This window comes from Mobula hypostoma, chromosome 3 (genome assembly GCF_963921235.1).
Source record: "Mobula hypostoma chromosome 3, sMobHyp1.1, whole genome shotgun sequence".
Taxonomy (NCBI): Eukaryota; Metazoa; Chordata; class Chondrichthyes; order Myliobatiformes; family Myliobatidae; genus Mobula; species Mobula hypostoma.
Window position 1 is genome coordinate 196,577,582 of NC_086099.1, and position 22,140 is coordinate 196,599,721.

At 43.2% G+C, this 22,140-nt stretch overlaps 1 protein-coding gene and 1 pseudogene across 5 annotated transcripts in view; both read right to left on the bottom strand.

Annotated features, from left to right (window-relative positions):
* pard3aa (par-3 family cell polarity regulator alpha, a) overlaps positions 1-22,140 on the bottom strand; it is an 883,471-nt gene that overhangs the window by 848,927 nt on the left and 12,404 nt on the right. The gene's annotated exons all lie outside the window — the stretch shown is intronic.
* The window catches only part of LOC134344481 (Y-box-binding protein 1-like), a 49,688-nt pseudogene that overhangs the window by 15,617 nt on the left and 11,931 nt on the right, over positions 1-22,140 (bottom strand).

Below are 22,140 nucleotides of genomic sequence, written 5' to 3' on the forward strand. Positions count from 1 at the left end.
ATATTTCTTGGGCTATCTCTACTCCCTTTCTAGAATAAGGGAACAAAATCTGCAACCCTCCAATCCTCTGGAACCTCTCCCGTCCTCACTGATGATGGAAAGATCATCACCAGAGGCTCAGCAATCTCCTCCCTCACCTCCCACAGTAGCTTGTGGTACATCTCGTCCGGTCCCGTGACATATCCAACTTAATGCTTTCCAAAAGCTCCAACACATCCTCTTTCTTAATGTCTGTATGCTCAAGCTTTTCAGACCACTGTAAGTCATCCGTACAATAGCCAAGGTCCTTTTCCACAGTGAATACAGAAGCAAAGTACTCATTAAGTACCTCCGCTACCTCCTCCAATTCCATACACACTTCTCCACTGTCATACGTGATTGGTCCTACTCTCTCACGTCTTATCCTCTTGCTCTTCACATACTTATAGAATGCCTTGGGGTCTTCCTTAATCCTGCTCGCCAAGGTCTTCTCATGGCCCCTTCTGGCTCTCCTAATTTCATTCTTAAGCTCCTTCCTGCTAGCCTTATAATTTTCCAGATCTCTATCATTACCTAGTTTTTTTGAACCTTTCTTAAGTTCTTCTTTTCTTCTTGACCAGATTTTCAACAGCCTTTGTAATTCATGGTTGCTGTACCAACCATCCTTTCCGTCTCATTGGAACGTATCTATGCAAAACATCATACAAATATTCTCTGCCTGATCATCTGCCACATTTCTGCTGTACATTTCCCTGAGAACAGGGTTCCAATTTATGCTTCCAAGTTCATGCCTGATAGCTTCATATTTCCCCTTAATCCAATTAAACATTTTCCTAACTTGTCTGCTTCTATCCCTCTCCAATGTTGTGGTAAAAAAGATAGGAATGTGATCATTAACTCTAAAATGCTCTCTCACTGAGAGACCTGACACCTGACCAAGTTCATTTCCCAATACCAAATCAAGTACAGCCTCTCCTCTTGTTGGCTTATCTACATATTATGTCAGGAAACCTTCCTGAACACACCTAACAAACTCCAAACCCCTTGCTCTAGGGAGATGCCAATCAATATTGGGGAAATTAAAATCTCCCATCATACAACCCTCCAGAACCTGTCTCCCTATCTGCTCCTCGATGTCCCTGTTACTATTGGGTGGTCTATAAAAAACACCCAGTAGAGTTATTGACCCCTTCCTGTTTCTAACTTCCATCCACAGTGACTCAGTAGACAATCCCTACATGACGTCCTCCTTTTCTGCTGCTGTTACACTATCTCTGATCAGCAGTGCCACGCCCCCACCTATTTGCCTCCCTCCCTGTCCTTTCAGAAACATCTGAAGCCTGGCACTCTAAGTAGCCACTCCTGCCCCTGAGCCATTCAAGTCTCTGTAATGGCCACAACATCATAGCTCCAAGTACTGATCCACACTATAAGCTCATCCGCTTTGTTCATGATACTCCTTGCATTAAAATAGACATATCTCAAACCATCAGTCTGAGCGCATCCCTTCTCTGTCACTTGCCTATCCTCTCTCTCACACTGCCTACAAGCTTTCCGTATTTGTGAGCCAACCTCCCCTTCCTCAGTCTCTTCAGTTTGGTTCCCACACCCCAGCAATTCCAGTTTAAACACTCCCCAATAGTAAACCTCCCTGCCAGGATATTGGTCTCCCTCGGATTCAAGTGCAACCCATCCTTATTGTGCAGGTCACACTTGCCCCAAAAAAAGTCCCAATGATCCAGACATCTCAATCCCTGCCCCCACTCCAATCCCTCAGCCACGCATTTATCCTCCACCTCACTCCATTCTTATACTCACTGTCACGTGGTACAGGCAGTAATCCCGAGATTACTACCCTTGTGATCCTGCTTCTCAACTTCTTTCCTAACTCCCTGTAGTCTTTTTCAGGATCTCCTCCCTTTTCCTACCTATGTCATTGATACCAATATGTACCATGACCTCTGGCTGTTCACCTTCCCACTTCAGGATATCATGGACGTGATCAGAAACATCTCGGACCTGGCAGCTGGGAGGCAAACTACCATCCGTGTTTCTTTCCTGTGTCCACAGAATTGCCTGTCTGACCCTCTTTATCACTGTTGCCATCCTCTTCCTTTCCCTACCCTTCTGAGCCACAGGGCCAGACTCTGTTCCAGAGGCGCAGCCATTGTTGCTTCCCCCAGGTAGGCCATCCCCCTCCCCCCCCCCACAGTACTCAAAGAGGAGGACATTGTTAACGGGCACAGCCGCAGGAGTTCTCTTTAATATCAGACTTGCCCTTCCCTCTCCTGTTACTCACTTATCTGTCTCCCAGGCCCCAGTGTGACTACCTGCCTATAGCTCCTATCACCTCCTCATTCTCCCTGACCAGACGAAGGTCATCAAGCTGTATCTCCAGTTCCCTAACCTGGTCCCTAAGGAGCTGCAGCTCAATGCAACTGGTGCAGATGTGGCCGTCCGGGAGGCTGAGAGTCTCCTGGACACCCCACACCCAGTACAAAACACCGGCCTTACAGACATACTTCCTATTCCTGTTCTTCACAAGTAACTTACCTCGCCTCGACCCACTATTGCCGAAGCCCCGTTGAGTCAAAGTCCTCCTACTCTGACTCCCTCCACTCTTGTACTTGCTCTATAAATCTGTCTTTTTTTAAAATTCTTCCCACTGGTCTAACTTGCTGACGTCCACGCACCTGCTCAGTTGTGGCTCAGATAGGAATGCAGATGGATGGCACGATTAGCAAATTGCTGATGAATTCGGAGGTCCTGTTGTGAGTGAAGCAGGTTGCCATGAATTGTAACAAGGCTAATTTGAATATTCATGTACATCTCACGCCACAATCAACTTCCTTCAACATTACATTTCCTCTTATTCTGTGACTGATATCAACTACAATTCATGATTGCAAGCCAACCTTCTCCGAGTACCTCATCAATATAGCTGTCCCACTCTCCCGACCAGGGAATAGTTGTAATCCATAGCTTCTTAAATTATGCTACCACTGTTCCACAAGCATACATGCCCTCCACAACAACACACTCTGCAATCGTCCACACAATTGAGTTTCAGCAGCCGATTGCCCTGCAGGGGACATTTACAATGGATTGAGTAATTCAATCCCCAGATTACAAGGATATTTCTGAAGCATTCTTATTTTATCCTTGGCAGTTTAAGAGTATATCATGATCTTTTGTTGGAATTACCTCCATCTGAGTGTCTGTCTACAGCTGCCATTGTGTTACTGACGGCAGCACTGCTATGATATCTATATACCGTGCTGCAATGTGCTGTCAACAGATTCAAATTAAAGCACTGGCTGCAGGTTGAACCCAGCTCTCATCAAGAGCAGGCTTCCCATGTACACTTTGACGTACACACAGCGTTCCATTTGCTTAAATTACCGAGAGCAGGAGAGGCCAGCGCTGCACTGAATTCATTTTGAAAATGAGGCACTTCATTGCACCACTTGGCAGGAGATTCGAGGAACTTCCTGACAAGTTTTAAACAAAGATTCACATCAAACTAGAATTAGCTACACCCATGACTTTGTCATATTTTCCCATCTATTCCCCTTTGACATAGAAGAGACCACTGAGTGTATAATCAGCTGTCAGACCAATCTTATCAACTCCATTTTCACTTTTCTTTCCCTGAAATCTGTTCTATCATACCTTCTGTTCACATCCCTTTCATTTTCTCAAAAGCTCTGCTGCAACAGTGGCAATCTACAGTCGTCAATTAACCTGAAAATCAGCATATAGTTGTGTGTAGACAGAAAATCCTCAGGGATACACAGTCACGAGGAAAACATGTGAACTCCCTTGCGAAAGTGCAAGAGAATCAAACCTAAGGCAAGGCAACTGTGCAGCTGCAGAGACACATTGCCACCCAAACCTCAAGCATGGCAAGCAAGAAGAAAACATAGATTATCGTACCATTCATGTACTTAGTAGCAGATCAACAAATGAATCCCAAAGTTAAGTTACAAGTAATTCTTCAACATATAACTCATGCCATATCAAATGCAGTTTTTCACCGGATACTTCTGAACACAATGCAGTCTTAAGAATTCTTGTCATGTTCCCACTGTTTAGATTTTCTTAAAAGGACTTAATTGAAATAATTTAACTTAAGAAAATGCATGAAGTAAGACACTCAACCCCTCTGACCATATGTAATATGCCGAAAGCATCATTTCCTTTTCTGTGTCTGATCACCATAGGCCTCAATTCGCTGATCTTTCAAGTAGTAACCCACCTCCTTAAATACCCCTGTGGATTCACCACTCTCTGCACTAAGTTATTTCAACACACATCAATTTAAAGTGAACATACCCTTATTTTGTATCTCCTTTTTCTTGTTTGTGATCCTGCCACTAGTGGGAATACAGTGGCATGCAAAAGTTTGGGCACCCCAGTCAAAATTTATGTTACTGTGAATAGTTAAGTGAGTGGAAGATGAACTGATCTACAAAAGTCATAAAGTTAAAGATGAAACATTCTTTTCAACATTTTAAGCAAGATTAGTGTATTATTTTTGTTTTGTATAACTTTAGAGTGGAAAAAAAAAGGAAAGGAGCACCATGCAAAAGTTTGGGCACCCCAAGAGATTTGAGCTCTCAGATAATTTTTACCAAGGTCTCAGACCTTAATTAGCTTGTTTGGGCTATGGCTTGTTCACAGTCACCCTCAGGAAAGACCAGGTGATGCAAATTTCAAAGCTTTATATATACCCAGACTCCTCAAACCTTCTCCCAACAATCAGCAGCCATGGGCTCCTCTAAGCAGCTGCCTAGTACTCTGAAAATTAAAATAAATTATGCCTACAAAGCAGGAGAAGGCAATAAGAAGATAGCAAAGCATTTTCAGGTAGCTGTTTCCTCAGTTCATCATGTAATTAAGAAATGGCAGTTAACAGGAACGGTGGAGGTCAAGCTGAGGTCTGGAAGACCAAGAAAACTTTCCGAGAGAACTGCCCATAGGATTGCTAGAAAGACAAATCAAAACCCCGGTTTGACTGCAGAAGACCTTCAGGAAGATTTAGCAGACTCTGGAGTGGTGGTGCACTGTTCTACTGTGACACCTCCGCAAATATGACCTGGAAGAGTCATCAGAAGAAAACCCTTTCTGCATCCTGACCACAAAATTCAACGTCAGAAGTTTGCAAAGGAACATCTAAACAGGCCTGATACATTTTGGAAACAAGTCCTGTGGACTGATGAAGTTAAAATAGAACTTTTTGGCCACAACGAGCAAAGGTATGTTTGGAGAAAAAAAAAGGTGCAGAATTTCATGAAAAGAACATCTCTCCAACTGTTAAGCATGGGGGTGGATCGATCATGCTTTGGGCTTGTGTTGCAGCCAGTGGCACGGGGAACATTCCACTGGTAGAGGGAAGAATGAATTCAATTAAATACCAGCAAATTCTGGAAGCAAACATCACACCCTGTGTAAAAAAGCCGAAGACGAAAAGAGGACGGCTTCTACAACAGGATAATGATCCTCGGCACACCTCAAAGTCCACAATGGACTACCTCAAGAGACATAAGCTGAAGATTTTGCCATGGCCCTCACAGTCCCCTGACCTAAACATCATCAAGAATCTGTGGATAGACCTCAAAAGAGCAGTGCCTGCAAGATGGCCCAAGAATCTCACAGAACTAGAAGCCTTTTGCAAGGAAGAATGGGCGAAAATCCCTCAAACAAAATTGAAAGACTCTTAGCGTTTACAAGCTGTGATACTTGCCAGAGGGGGCGTTACTAAGTACTGACCATGCAGGGTGCCCAAACTTCTGTTTCCAGCCCTTTTCCTTTATTGTTATTTTGAAACTGTAAAAGATAGAAATAAAAAAAGTAATCTTGCTAAAATATTAAAGAAATGTGTCATCCTTAACTTTATGCCTTTTGGAAATCAGGTCATCTTTTACTCGCTTAGCTATTCACAGTAACAGAAATTCTGACCAGGTGTGCCCAAACTTTGCATGCCACTGTAGCTTGGCATCATCCCTGTCGTGACCTTTTGTGATTCTGTACGCTTCACACAAATAACCTGTCATTCTTCTGAACTCCATAGAATATCGACCTGACATCCTTAGCTGTTTGTGATATGTCAACACTTGCATCGCAACAATTAACCAAGTGATTCTCCATTGTATTGCTTCTTTTAGTACAGACTTTCACAACATAGGAGACCAAAACCGTGCACAGCGCTCCATCTGTGGCCTCTACAGCCCTTGCAATTGAGGTACATCACCTCCATAATTATCTCTCAACTGACACTGTTCGCTATATTCTCAAACAACTCTGGCAAATTTGTCAAACATAATTTACCTTGCATAACACAGTAATTTGCACTGATCACTGAAGGACATTAGATATTAGTTTCTGAAACCCATTCTCCTTTCGAAATAAGTGCAGAAGAGTGCGAGAGCGCATGAGACAGTAAAGACCTACCATAACAGGCCCTTCACCACAATACACCCAGGCTGACAAAAATGGCTTTTTAAGATCATCCCATTTGCCTGCCTTCAACTGATATTTTTTTTAATCCATGTACCCACCTTGTTCAAATATTCACCACTCTTCCCTCTCACCTTAAAGCGAGGCTCTCTAGTTTTAGCCTCCCAACTCTGGGACTATGCCCCTCAAATCTCCTACAAGGTCACTTCTCAGCCTCCCTTGCTCCGGAGGAAGCAGTGTCAGTCGTCCAATCACGAGGAGTTCTGCAGATGCTGGAATTTCAAGCAACACACATCAAAGTTGCTGGTGAACACAGCAGGCCAGGCAGCATCTCTAGGAAGAGGTACAATCGACATTTCCGGCCGAGACTCTTTGTCAGGACTAACTGAAGGAAGAGATAGTAAGACATTTGAAAGTGGGAGGGGGAGGGGGAGATCTGAAATGATAGGAGAAGACAGGAGGGGGAGGGATGGAGCCAAGAGCTAGACAGTTGATTCCTATCTTTCTTACAGCACAAGACCTCCAGTCCAGACAACATCCTTAAGAATTTTTGTACATCTGCTCCATCCAGCTTAATGACATTCTCCCTGAGGCTTGGTGACCAAAGCTGGACACAATTTTCCAAAGGTAGTCGAACCAATGATTTATACAATTGTAACATGACGTCCCATGTCTTGCACTCAATGCCATGGCTGTTGAAGGGAAGCAAGTGTAACACGCGCTTCGCCTAGCAGCTTAATATAGGGGGTGATAACCCCCTGCCTGGCCAAACTTAAGAAATCTCGTTTGGGTGGATGCTGCGTGATGTGTCCCCGGTTACACATCAGTACCCCGAAATAACAGACAGTACACAATATGTAATTAAACAATTAAGCTTTATAACTCTTACTTTGACTATATGGTTAGTAGAGAAACAAAATAAAAAAGGGTCCAAATCTTATTAAACAGTCTGTGCACATAAAGTTGGAGCTCATGCAGTTCAGTCGTTCTTCTTCCACTGTCGATCTCCTCTGAGCGTTGCTGCCCTGAGGACTCCTGCTCCATGTCCACTCTATCCAGCAGTCTACCAAATTTCTCCATTCACATCTTCTCTCTTCATCTCTCTCTCCCCCTCTGGTGAAAGCCCAAGAAACCAACAGCTTCCAGAATCAGAAGACATAGCAACCATCTCTTATTGGCTAGCCACTGAATTCCAGTCCCGTTATCTCTAGTCATAACCCAAACATTGCTGCTACAAAGAAACCATTACCTTAACCGTGGAACATTACATAGAAGCCATTACATTAGCCTTAGCAGTGAAACCTTGCAGCGTGTTACACAAAGTAAACTGTATGTGCTCTTCACCACCCTGCTTTATCTACTTAATACAATTTGCAATCTCACTGAAAGAAGAAAGCAACACTGGGAGTCAGCATTTATTGGCCCACTTTGTTCAATACCTTCAGCTTTTTAAAAACTCTTATTTGATTAAATAAATCATAGAGCAACATTACTTTTACAGCACTTTTGGCAAAATAAAACATTCCCAAGTCCTCCACAAGGGAGGAGACAAACAAAAGATGAAACCAAAGCATGGCTATTAGGTGTAAATCAAATTTCTTTAAAGTTAATTAAAGCGGCACAAGAGCAAAAAAAACAGTATTTTACAAAACGATGATTATGGCCCTATTTGAAACGAATCTTCTAATTATTCTCGCAATGAACATCTATTTGGATAAAACATACAAATACTTGGTCTTTCAATACAATACATAATTGCTTAAGCATAGTTTTAGGACTGTAAAATTCCTCACTGTATAGCTCAGAGTGCTTCTGCACAAGTCCGTCAATTGTACTGGGAGAATTCAAAAATACAAATATCCTACCTCCTTTGAAGTAATCTCGTTATTTTGAAGTCAAAATATTGAGTCTTCGTGCCTTACTAAACAATGTGAATCATTTATATTTTCACTTCTCTGTTTAAGTACAACAAAATCCAAATTTGCCTTGCTGATCAAGAAAAGTTCCAAATATTTATATTATAATTTGTCCCCCAAACTGAAGACTTGGTCAGGCAATTCATTCTGTCGAACTTTCCTTTGTATTTGTGGGTGAAGTAATTCTAGCTGCAGCAAAATTATTCTGACCTAGCCCAAGGCAAAAAAAACTAATTTTAAATCTTGCTGACATATGGTTAATTAAGGCCTGCTGTTATTGAGAGAGTTTCAACTTATTTCCTTATTCCATGCTGATACAAAAGCAAAATGTGTGCCAATCTTGGGAGCACCTGGAATGAACTGCCTAATGAATTATTTAACACACTGCAGAATCTCACCACTGATAAATATTGAATGTTTTATTCTGTCCTTTCCGTCATGTAACATTGCTCACATGCAATAAACACAGAATCTAATATGACCCTAAAGTTCTCAAAATAGTGAAGAGAATTTCAGAAAATTCAGCCATGAGAAACTTGATTTTGAATCAAGTCTGTCTTTACCCTCTCTACAGAAAACAATCCTCCCTCCATTGCAGTAAAATAGGAATCATTTACAAGGGCACTGTAATCACTTGGTTTCCTAACTATTTTTAACAAGCTGAAGTGACATCTTTAGCAGTATCAAAAAAAATGATGGGGTCACATCATATGCCAAATATTTCAGCAAATAACCTTAGCTGACACGAGAGGGTGTTTCACGCCAAACTCCCCTCTCAAATGAGTGTAAATACTATGCTTCAGCACTAGTCAAATATCAACATGGTTCAGTAGCGGTTAATGTAACACTTTGCTGGACAACGATCTGAGATCAATTCCTGTAAGGAACTTACAATCTCCCCTTGACCATGGGTTTCCTCTGGGTGCTCCAGTTTCCTTCTCACTGCAAAGACATGCACATTACTAAATTGTGGGCATGCGAGGTCCGTGCCAGATGTATGGCAACACTTGTGGCCTATGCCTAGCACATCCTCAGACTGTGTTGGTCATTGACACAAACAATGCGCTTCAGTGTATGCTTCATGTTTCAATATACATGACAAATAAGGCTAATCTTTAATCACCTTCTGCCCATTGGGCTTCTCAGCCCAAATCACCAAGATGTGATTTCCAGTGTTCATGTTGTATTTGTCCACATCTAATCTAAAAAGTGGCCCAAAAGCACTTAGTTGCTGCATTATGAAACAAACAAAAATTTCAGGGTTTTTCCTTTACAAAATATCAATAATCATCGATATATTACATTTTTATTGTGCGTCAATCATCCTTCTATTTCACTTGGTTCTTCATCTGTATCGATTAAAATATGAAATAACCATAGGCAAAATAATGAGAAGTCCCTTGCACCAGTAATACCGGAAATCAGCACAATGCCACAGAAAACAGACAACAAATCATCCAATTGTTAACAAAAAAAACTTGCAACAGAAGAGAGCATTCAACACAGATTTCACTGAAGCACCTCCATTTATCTGCTAGAAATTCTGCAAAGAACTGCAAAATGTTCATAAGAATAGCAACATTGTTCCTCAATTTCTCAGCCTCTTCTGCTGAGAATACAGTGTATTAACTGAAACTTCCAAAAAGATAAAACAACGATAGAGGCATGCAAGTAGGCACAAAGAAAGATACCATTTATATTTTCACTGTAACCAAATATAATTGCCTTTTTTTGGCTTGACAATTAATGTCCTCTCTCTGAGACATTTAAACCCAGTATAATAGTCACTGCAAACTAATCACTGGGCATAGCTTACTGTCAGAGAGCAGAATTGACAAAGTTACTATCAACTGTTCAAAAGGTGTAAAATTTCAAAATCAATAGAATGCAAATACCTGGTCTGATATAAAAGTAGGAAACAAATAGAAACATTGAGAAGCTTTAAAATCCAAAATATACACTCTTTGCCATTGGCAAGATGCTGCAGTTATGATCTCAATGCCGATGTTGGAAAATCTCAGCAACACAGCAGCTGATAGATTATTAATTACACCATCATCTAACACTTCCAACACAAGGTTATTTCACCCATGCTAAAGAGTTAACTAAACCATCATGTCTGCTCCACCATTCAATCATGGCTGATCCTTTTTTCCCCTCCTCAGCTCAACTCCCCAGCCTTTGACACCGTGTCCAATCAAGAACCTATCAAGCTCTGCCTTAAATACACCCAATGACCTGGCCTCCACAACTGCCTGTGGTAATGAATTCCACAAATTCACCACCCTCTGACTAAAGAAATTTCTCCACATCTTTGTTTTAAATGGACACCTCTCTATTCTGAGGCTCTGCCCTCTTGTCCTGGACTCCACCGCCATGGGAAAAATCCTTTCCACATCAACTCTGTCTAGGTCTTTCAAACACTCGAAAGGTTTCAATGTGATCCCCCCCTCATCCTTCTGAATTCCAGAGAGTACAGACCCAGAGCTGTCAAACATTCCTCATATAATAACCCTTTCATTCCCAGTATCATCCTTGTGAAATTCCACTGAATCCTCTCCAATGCCAGCACATCTTTTCTTAGGTGAGGAGCCCAAAACTGTCCACAATACTCAAGGTGAGGCCTCACCAGCACCTTATAAAGCCTCAGCATCACAACCCTGCTTTGAATCCTCGACCTTTTGAAATCAATGCTAACATTACATTTGCCTTCCTCACCACCGACTCTACCTGCAAGTTAAACATAGAAACATAGAAAATAGGTGCAGGAGTAGGCCATTCCGCCCTTCAAGCCTGCACTGCCATTTATTATGATCATGGCTGATCATCCAACTCAGAACCCCGCCCCAGCCTTCCCTCCATACCCCCTGATCCCCGTAGCCACAAGGGCCATATCTAACTCCCTCTTAAATATAGCCAATGAACTGGCCTCAACAGTTTCCTGTGGCAGAGAATTCCACAGATTCACCCCTCGCTCTGTGAAGAAGTTTTTCCTAATCTCAGTCCTAAAAGGCTTCTCCCTTATCCTCAAACTGTGACCCCTCATTCTGGACTTCCCGAACATCGGGAACAATCTTCCTGCATCTAGCCTGTCCAATCCCTTTAGGATTTTATACGTTTCAATCAGATTCCCCCTCAATCTTCTAAATTCCAACGAGTACAAGCCTAGTTCATCCAGTCTTTCTTCATATGAAAGTCCTGCCATCCCAGGAATCAATCTGGTGAACCTTCTTTGTACTCCCTCTGTGGCAAGGATGTCTTTCCTCAGATTAGGGGACCAAAACTGCACACAATACTCCAGGTGTGGTCTTACCAAGGCCTTGTACAACTGCAGTAGTACCTCCCTGCTCCTGTACTCGAATCCTCTCGCTATAAATGCCAGCATACCATTCGCCTTTTTCACCGCCTTCTGTACCTGCATGCCCACTTTCAATGACTGGTGTATAATGACACTCAGGTCTCGTTGCACCTCCCCTTTTCCTAATCGGCCACCATTCAGATAATAATCTGTTTTCCTATTTTTGCCACCAAAGTGGATAACTTCACATTTATCCACATTAAATTGCATCTGCCATGAATTTGCCCACTCACCCAACCTATCCAAGTCACCCTGCATCCTCTTAGCATCCTCCTCACAGCTAACACTGCCACCCAGCTTCGTTTCATCCGCAAACTTGGAGATGCTGCATTTAATTCCCTCATCCAAGTCATTAATATATATTCTAAACAACTGGGGTCCCAGCACTGAGCCTTGCGGTGCCCCACTAGTCACTGCCTGCCATTCTGAAAAGGTCCCATTTATTCCCACTCTTTGCTTCCTGTCTGCCAACCAATTCTCTATCCACATCAATACCTTACCCCCAATACCGTGTGCTTTAAGTTTGCACACTAATCTCCTGTGTGGGACCTTGTCAAAAGCCTTTTGAAAATCCAAATATACCACGTCCACTGGTTCTCCCCTATCCACTCTACTAGTTACATCCTCAAAAAATTCTATGAGATTCATCAGACATGATTTTCCTTTCACAAATCCATGCTGACTTTGTCCGATCATTTCACCGCTTTCCAAATGTGCTGTTATCACATCCTTGATAACTGACTCCAGCAGTTTCCCCACCACCGACGTTAGGCTAACCGGTCTATAATTCCCCGGTTTCTCTCTCCCTCCTTTTTTAAAAAGTGGGGTTACATTAGCCACCCTCCAATCCTCAGGAACCAGTCCAGAATCTAACGAGTTTTGAAAAATTATCACTAATGCATCCACGATTACTTGGGCTACTTCCTTAAGCACTCTGGGATGCAGACCATCTGGCCCTGGGGATTTATCTGCCTTTAATCCCTTCAATTTACCTAACACCACTTCCCTACTAACATGTATTTCGCTCAGTTCCTCCATCTCACTGGACCCTCTGTCCCCTATTTCTGGAAGATTATTTATGTCCTCCTTAGTGAAGACAGAACCAAAGTAATTATTCAACTGGTCTGCCATGTACCTTGCTCCCCATAATCAATTCACCTGTTTCTGTCTGCAGGGGACCTACATTTGTCTTTACCAGTCTTTTCCTTTTTACATATCTATAAAAGTTTTTACAGTCCGTTTTTATGTTCCCTGCCAGTTTTCTCTCATAATCTTTTTTCCCCTTCCTAATTAAGCCCTTTGTACTCCTCTGCTGAACTCTGAATTTCTCCCAGTCCTCAGGTGAGCCACTTTCTCTGGCTAATTTGTATGCTTCTTCTTTGGAATTGATACTATCCCTAATTTCTCTTGTCAGCCACGGATGCACTACATTCCTTGATTTATTCTTTTGCCAAACTGGGATGAACAATTGTTGTGGTTCATCCATGCAATCTTTAAATGCTTGCCATTGCATATCCACCATCAATCCTTTAAGTGACATTTGCCAGTCTATCTTAGCTAATTCACTTCTCATACCTTCAAAGTTACCCCTCTTTAAGTTCAGAACCTTTGTTTCTGAATTAACTATGTCACTCTCCATCTTAATGAAGAATTCCACCATATTATGGTCACTCTTACCCAAGGGGCCTCTCACAACAACATTGCAAATTAACCCTTCCTCATTGCTCAAAACCCAGTCTAGAATAGCCTGCTGTCTAGTTGGTCCTTTAGGTTCTTCTGCACAAGGACTCCCAAGTCCCTTTGCATCTCAGATTCTTGGATTTTCCAGTCCTCTGGCACCATGCCAGAGTCCAGTGATTTTTGAAAGCTCATTACTAATAGCTCCACAATCTCTACCGCTAGCTCTCTCAAAACCCTAGGGTGTAGTTCATCTGGTCCGGCTGACTTATGTACCTTAGGTCTTTCAGCTTTTTGAGCACCTTTTCCCTTGTAATAGTAACTGCACTCACTTCTCTTCTCTCACACCCTTCAACATCTGGCACAATGTCAGAGTCTTCCACAGTGAAAACTGATGCAAAATAATTAGTTCATCTGCCTTTGGTTCATCCCTTTGGCCCCCATTATTTCTCCAGCCTCATTTTCTAATGGTCCAATATACACTCTCATCTCTTCTGTTTTTTTACGTCTGAAAAACTTCTACTATCCACTTTGATATTGTTTGCTAGCTTGCTTTCATGTTTCATCTTTTCTTTCCTGATCATTCTTTTAGTTGCTCTCCCAATCCTCTGTCTGCCCACTAGGTTTTGCTTTGTTGACTGCCCTCTCATTTGCTTATACATTAGCTTTGACTTCCCTTGTCAGCCACAGTTGTCCTATTTTGCCTTTTCAGTATTTCTTCATTTTTGGATTACCTCCATCCTGCACCTTCTTCATTTTCCCCAGAAACTCACGCCTTTGCTGCTCTGCTGCCATCCCTGCCAGTATCTCATTGCAATTTACTTTGGTCAACTGCTCTTTCATACCACTGTAAGTTCCTTTACTCCACTGAAATACTGTTATGTCAGACTTTACTTTCTCCCTATCAAATTTCAAGTCGAACTCGATCACATATTGTGATCACTACCTCCTCAGGTCCTTTCACTTTAAGCTCCCTAATCACCTTCGGTTCATTACATAGCATCCAATCCAGTATAGCTGATCCCCATTTAGGCTCAATGACAGACTGATCTAAAAAGCCATCTTGTAGGCATTCAACAAAGCAAGTCATTTCCAACCTAATTTTCTCAATCGACCTACACGTTGAAATCTCTCATGACTGTCAAAAGGGCAATGTTATGACATGCCTTTTCTATTTCCTGTTGCAATACTGTTGGGAGGCCTGTATATAACTGCCATCAGGGTCCTTCTATCCTTGCAGTTTCTTAACACAACCCACAAGGATTCAACATCTTCTGATCTTATGTCACATCTCTACTGATTTGATGCCATTCTTTACCAGCTAAGCCACACCACCCCTTCTGCCTACCTTCTTATTCCTCCAATAGAAAGTATAACCTTGGACATTTAGTTCGCAACTACAACCATCCTTTAGCCACGATTCAGTGATGGCCACAATAACATACCTGACAATCTGTAATAGTGCAACAAGATCATCCACCTTATTTCTTATAAAGATATAACACTGGAACCTGTATTTGCTCCGCTTTTTGATTCTGCATCTCTCAGGCAGATACTCACCCTGCTTGCTGCAATTATGTCCTATCACCTGCCTGCTCTTCCTGACAGTCTGACTGTATGTTATCTTTGCTTTTTTACCATCCGTCCTATCCCAAGTCACTTCACTCTGGTTCCCACCTCCCTGCCAAATTAGTTTAAACCCTCCCCAACAGCTCTGCCCGCAAATATATTGGTTCCACTTGGGTTCAGGTGCAACCCATCACTTTTGAACAGGTCATAGCTTCCCCAGAAGAGATCGCAATGATCCAAGAAACTGAAGCCCTGCCCACTGTACCAGCTTCTCAGCCACGCACAAATCTGCCAAATCATCCTGTATCTGCCCTCACTAGTGTGTGGCACAGGCAGCAATCCAGAAATTACTACCTGCTTTTCAGCTTTCTACCCAACTATCTAAATTCTCTTTTCAGGACCTCTTTGCTTTTACTTCCTATGTCATTGGTGCCAATATGTACCAAGACATCTGGCTGCTCTCCCTCCCTCTCCAAAATGTTGTGGATGCGATCCGAGAAGCCCCTGACCCTGGCACCTGGAAGGCAACGTATTATTCAGGGTGTCCCATTCACGTCCACAGCATCTCTTCTCTGTTCCCCTGACTACCGAGTCCCCTACCACTACTGCTCTCCTTTTCTCTCTTTCCCTTCTTCACCAAGGACCTATGCTCAGTGCCAATAACCCAATCTCCATGGTATTCCCCTGGGAGGTCAACCCCACAACAGTATCCAAAACGGTATACTTATTATTGAGAGGAATGGCCACGAGGGTGCTCTTCAACTTCTTGCTGTAACGTTATCCATCTAAAGTTTTCTCTTACCATAAATGACTTGTCGGCTGGGCATTTCCAAGATTGCTTTAATTTGTGTTCCATACAATAGTTCTGTCCTGCATTTCACAGCTTCCACATACCATTTTGTTTTCTCCCTCTCAATTTCATTAACCTTCCAATCAATTGATTTAATAAGGTCATATCACCATAGTAATCCTATCCCATCTCTCCCTTTCACTCTGTGTATTAAAATTAAATTTTCCAGTTCCCAATAAAAAGTATTTGAATGAAATGTTAACTGTTTCCTTTTCCACAGATGCTGTCTTGACCTGCTGAATGTTTCCAAAATTTTCTGTTTCAGTGGTTGAATGGCTTCAGGTTGATTACCACTAAAAAAAAACACTATGATTCTTGATAAAGGAAAAGCAATGAAAAGAAAAATGAACCAACCAAAAATGTAAAATTTGTTGTTTCTGAAATTTCACATCAAATTGTCTGAATAATTACAGAGATGTTAATGAGGGTGACAACAGTTTCATACAAACATAGAAAACCTACAGCACAATACAGGCCCTTCAGCCCACAAAGTTGTGCCAAACATGTCCCTACCTTAGAAATTACTAAGCTTACCCATAGCCCTCTATTTTTCTAAGCTCCATGTACCTATCCAGGAGTCTCATAAAAGACCCTATCATATCCGTCTCCACCACCATTGACGGCAGCCCAATCCACACACTCACCACTCTCTAACGTAAATAACTTATTCCTGGCATTTCCTCTATACCTACTCCCCAGCACCTTAAACCTGTGTCTTCTTGTGGCAACCATTTCAGCCCTGGGAAAAAGCCTCTGACTATCCACATGATCAATGCCTCTCATCAAAGATGAATTTTCTGGGGGCTTTAGGTGCAACAGGAGCTCAAGAGATACCACTATGCTTTACTTAGCGCCATCAAGGTGGCAAAATGACAACGTAGGAACAAAATCCAGTCACAATTCTGTGACAATGACATACGCAGTGCATGGCAAGGACTGCACACCATCGCTGACTTCAAGAGGAAACACAGCAGTACAGCCAACATTGCCGTCTTGCTCCCGGATAAGCTGAATGTTTTTTACACTCCATCTGAGGTTGATACGACTGAACCCCTGAGGACAGCTACCGATGAGACCTGACGCTTGGTCACCTCCAAGCCTGAGGTTCATCGAACACTCCAACATGTCAACAGCCGCAAAGCAGCTGGCATCCCAGAGCAGGTCCTCAAAGAGTGTGCGGAACAGCTGGCTGGTGTGTTCACGGACATTTTTAATCTCTCCCTCTCCCAGTGTGTAGTGCCCTCCTGTTTAAAATCATCTGTCCTTGGTCCTGTATCTGAGAAAACCAAAGTCGCATGCCTGAACTATTGGCGCCTTGTCGCACTCACCTCAATTATAAACAAATGCTTTGAGGGGCTGGTTAAGGATTACATCTGCAGCATGCTACCGTCCAAACTGGACCCCCTAAAATTCACCTACCAATGGAACCAGACCAGCGATGACACCAGAGCCACAGCACTACACTCACTCACTTGGAGAAGAGGGATTCATACGTTAGAACGGTTTTCCTATAATTCAGCATTCAACACATAATTCCCTCCAGGCTTGACAGGAAGCTCAAAGACCACAGCCTGCACCCCACCTTGCGCAGCTGGATCCCAGATTTCCTACCGGATTGCTGACGATGGTAAGGATGGGCTCCCTCACCTCTCCCTCTCTGAACCTCAATACTGATGCCTCCCAGGGTTGTGTCCCGAGTCTCCTCCTCTACCCTCTTTACATCCATGACTGTGTTGCCACACATAGCTCCAATTTACTGATCAAGTTCACAGATGACACGACATTGTCATCTTGCAGTGACGAGACAGCCTACAGAGGAGAGGTTAACATCCTGACACAGTAGAGCCAAGATAACAACCTCTCCCTCAATATCCAAAAAACAAAGGAGCTGATCATGGATTACAGGAGGAACGGAGACAGGTTTGCCCCAGTCAACATCAATATGACTGCAGTAGAGAGGGTGAGTAGTTTCATGTTCCTCAGTATACACATCACCAAAGATCTCACCTGGATTGTACACACCAGCTATGTGGCAAAAAAAAAGCACAACCGCATCTCTTCCTCTCCAGGCGAATGAAGTAGTTTGGCATGAGCCCCCAAATCCTCAAGACCTTCTACAGAGGCACCATTGCGAGCATCCTGACTGTCTGTGTCAACACCTGGAGTGGGAACTGCAGCAAACCTTGATTGCTGGGAATTGCAGAGAGTGGTACAGACAGCCCAGCGCATTTGTGGACATGCACTTCCCTCCACTGAGGACACCTACAGCAGCAAGTGCATAAAGGCCTGGAAGATCATCAGGGACACCAGTCACCCCACCCCCCACCAACCATAAACTGCATAAACTGCTTCAGCTGCTTCTGACTGGCAAGCAGTACTGCAGCATTAAAGCCAGGACCAAAAGGCTACAGGACAACTTCTTTCTACAAGCCATTAGACTTATAAATTCACATGTCTGTACATTGCAACAGTCATAATGCAAAGATTTTTACTCCTTCACGTTGTGGGATGGGTGTAAGATTTAAATAAATTCAATTTCAAATTCATGTCTGCTTGGTTGGATTGTAGCAACAGAGCCAGGGAGGTGATAGCGTTCCCATAGCATTGCTACACTTCATCATGTCCAATTAAGGCTGACAACTGATACTTCACTTCTGAGTCTGTTGGGGTCATCTATTGCATCCGGTGCTCCCGGTGCGGCCTCCTCTACATCGGTGAAACCTGATGCAGATTGGGGGACCGCTTCGTCGAGCACCTCCGCTCCGTCCGCCACAACAGACAGGATCTTCCGGTTACCACCCATTTCAACTCTGCTTCACATTCCCATTTGGATATGCCCATACATGGCCTCCTCTACTGCCATGATGAGGCTAAACTCAGGTTGGAGGAGCAACACCCCATATACCATCTAGGTAGTCTCCAGCCCCTTGGTATGAATATGGAATTCTCCAGCTTCCGGTAATTCCCTCCCCCTATCCTAGTTTCACTCTGCCCCCTCCCCCAGCTGCTTACTACCTCCCTCATGGTTCCACCTCCTTCTACTACCCATTATGTTTTCCCCTATTCCTTCTTCACCTTTCCTGCCTATCACCTCCCTGCTTCCCCTCCCCCACCCCTTTATCTTTCCCCTTACTGGTTTTTCACCTGGAACCTACCAGCCTTCTCCTTCCCACCCTCTCCCCACCTTCTTTATAGGGCCTTTGCCCCTTCCCTCTTCAGTCCTGACAAAGGGTTCCGGCCCGAAACGTTGACTGATCATTTCCACGGATGCTGCCCAACCTGCTGCGTTCCTCCAGCAAGTTGTGAGTGTTACACAGAACTGTTTCAAGTTACTTGAGTATTGCTGCAACAGCATCAATCCAAACCAATATTCAATACTTGTTGAAGGTCGAGTCACTCAATGATTAGATGGTGAGGCTCTCAATCTCCATCCTGCTCTCTCAGACACATTACATTTCATTGGGTTGTGTTCCGAATACAGCTGAACACTCAGGACACACCAATACTTCTAGCATGATTGCATTGAAGGTGGAAGGGTCAAGGAGAGAAGTTAGATAATTTAGAGAGGGGACCTGAACTTGCAATGACCAATTTTCAGCAACAAAAAAAGGCTTTTCTGAATTGAATACAACTCCAATTAGAGTTTTCACGTTCCATTCTTATTGGGTCCCTAAAGGATACTCTAAATCAAATCCTGCTTTCTCATTGAGAATGGGTATCCTTGCCCTCCTCCACCAGAAACTCTTATGTCCAGTTTTTCTTTAAGGCTAAGTTGTACTGGTGTCATTCAAACTGAGCAACAGACAGCATACCACTTGAAGACATCCCCAGCCATCCTTCCACAATATCGTTTGTTACTCAGTCATCAAACTCACAAACTGCTAAACTTAAACTTCACTTCCAAATCCTTGGACTTGAATTCCTAAACAAAATTGCTTTTAAACCCCCTCTCAATTTTGGTGTTATAGTGAGAGGAACTAGTCCACAAAGCTAAAAGTTCCAAGTTTATTAATAACAAGTTTCCTGTGGCTAAGTACACATCCCAACAATGCTAGCTCAGGTATTGTTCCCAAGTCTGCTTTTAAAGTACTCATCCCTTGAGTGCCATGTTTAAGGCAAATGCATAATCAACAAGACCCCTTCAGCTCCACCAGTTGCATTTTATGCAAATTCTTTTTCAAACACACAAGTTAACAAAAGGGTAACTTGTGTCCTCCAAGAAAAATAAGAGTCTTGCTGAGCCCATTCTTATGTCTGTCACTGCTTTAGCTGAAATTACATGCGAGTGGTTTATACGTTTTGCCCTGGTGACAGGTCTATGGACCAATACTTCCGAACAATTCTTTGCCCTTGAACGATAATCTGTTTATCAGATAACTGTTAAAGTGATGCATTGCCTAGTTTATCATTAGTCAAAGTACTGAATACAAAACAAAGTATTATAAAACAAAGTGATTATAAAATCACAATCAAACAGAACAAGATTTCCCTAAAATACAAGTTGAGTACCCCGATCCAAAATTCAAAAACCGAAACTTCGAGCGCAGAAATGATGTTGCAAATGGAAAATTCTGCAAGGTGCTCAGAAGTTTCCCAAGAGATCTACAGGTGTCTGCACATGACAGACAGCTCTGATAAGTGACTTCACTTATGTAATGAACAGAAATTAATGACAAATAGTAAAACACTGCCTGGAGCAAAAAATGAAGACCTTGATCGTGTATTGAAAGAATGGATTCATCAACGGAGTGAACATATTCTACTTCACAGTATGCTGATCATGAAACAAGCAAAGATCTATCACAACAAACTGAACATTGAAGGTCATTGTGAATATTCAGCAGGCACAGAATTAAATTTGTTAAACATTAAATTTTTAATGGCGGATACAATAAGGTCTTCTAAAAGACTCCTGGATAGGTACATGAAGTTTAGAAAAATAGAGGGCTATGGTTAACTCTAGGTAATTTTTAAAGTGAGTACATGCTCAGCACAACATTGTGGGACGAAGGGCCTGTATCGTTTTTGTAGGTTTTCTATGTTTCTATGGTTTTAAAGCGTCTGGTGATCAACACAGCAGAGAAACTTAGTGATGACAAACAAGAGAAAATCTGCAGATGCTGGAAATCCAAGCAACACACACAAAATGCTGAAGGAACTCAGCAGGCCAGGCAGCATCTATGGAAAAAAGTACAGTTGACGTTTCAGGCCAAAATTCTTCGGCAGGACCGGAGAAAAAAAGTTGAGGAGTAGAATTAAAAGGTGGGGGGAGGGGAGAGACAAACACACCAGGCGACAGGTGAAACTTGAAAGTGGAGGGATGAAGCAAAGACCGAGGAAGTTGTTTGGTGAAAGAGACAACAGGCAATGGAAGAAAGAAGAAGTGGAGGGGTGGTGGAGGAGTACCAGCAATTGGCAATGGGCAGGCAAGGAGATAACATGAGAGAGGGACAAGGGGATGGGAAATGGTGAAGGGAGGGGGGTTGGAGGCATTACCGGAAGTTTGAGAAATCGATGTTCATGCCATCGGATTGGAGGCTCCCCAAATAGAATACAAGGTTCCTCCAACCTAAGTGCAGCCTTATCCCGACAGTGAAGGAGGCCATGGATGGGCGTCTCGAAATGGGAATGGGAAGTGGAATTAAAATGTGTGGCCACTGGGAGATCCCGCTTGATCTGGCGGACAGAGCGTGGATGCTCGGCAAAGCGGTCTCCCAATCTACGTCGGGTCTCACCGATATACAAGAGGCCACACCAGGAGCGCTGAACACAGCATATGACCCCCAGCAAACTCACAGGTAAAGTGTCACCTCACTTGGAAGGACTGTTTGGGGCCCTGAATGGCAGTGAGGGAGGAGGTGTAGGGGCAGGTGAAGCACTTGTTCCTCTTGCAATGATAAGTGCCAGGAGGGATATCAGTGGGGAAGGACAAATGAACAAGGGAGTCGCACAGGGAGCAATCCCTGTGGAAAGCAGAAAGTGGGGGGGGGGGTGGGAGGGAAAGAGGTGTTTGGTGGTAGGATCCAGTTGAGGGTAGCATAAGTTTCGGAGAATTATGTGCTGGATGTGGAGACTGGTGGGGTGGTAGGTGAGGACAAGAGGAACCCTATCCTTGGTAGTGTAGCCGGAGGATGGGGTAAGAGCAGACGTGCATGAAATGGAAGAGATGTGGTTGAGGGCAGCATTGACGGTGGACAAAGGGAAGCCCCTTTGAAAAAGGAGAACATCTCCTTTGTTCTAGAATAAAAAGCCTCATCCTGAGAGCAGATGCAGCAGAGATGGAGGAATTGAGAGAAGGGGATGGCGTTTTTACAACTAACAGGGTGGAACGA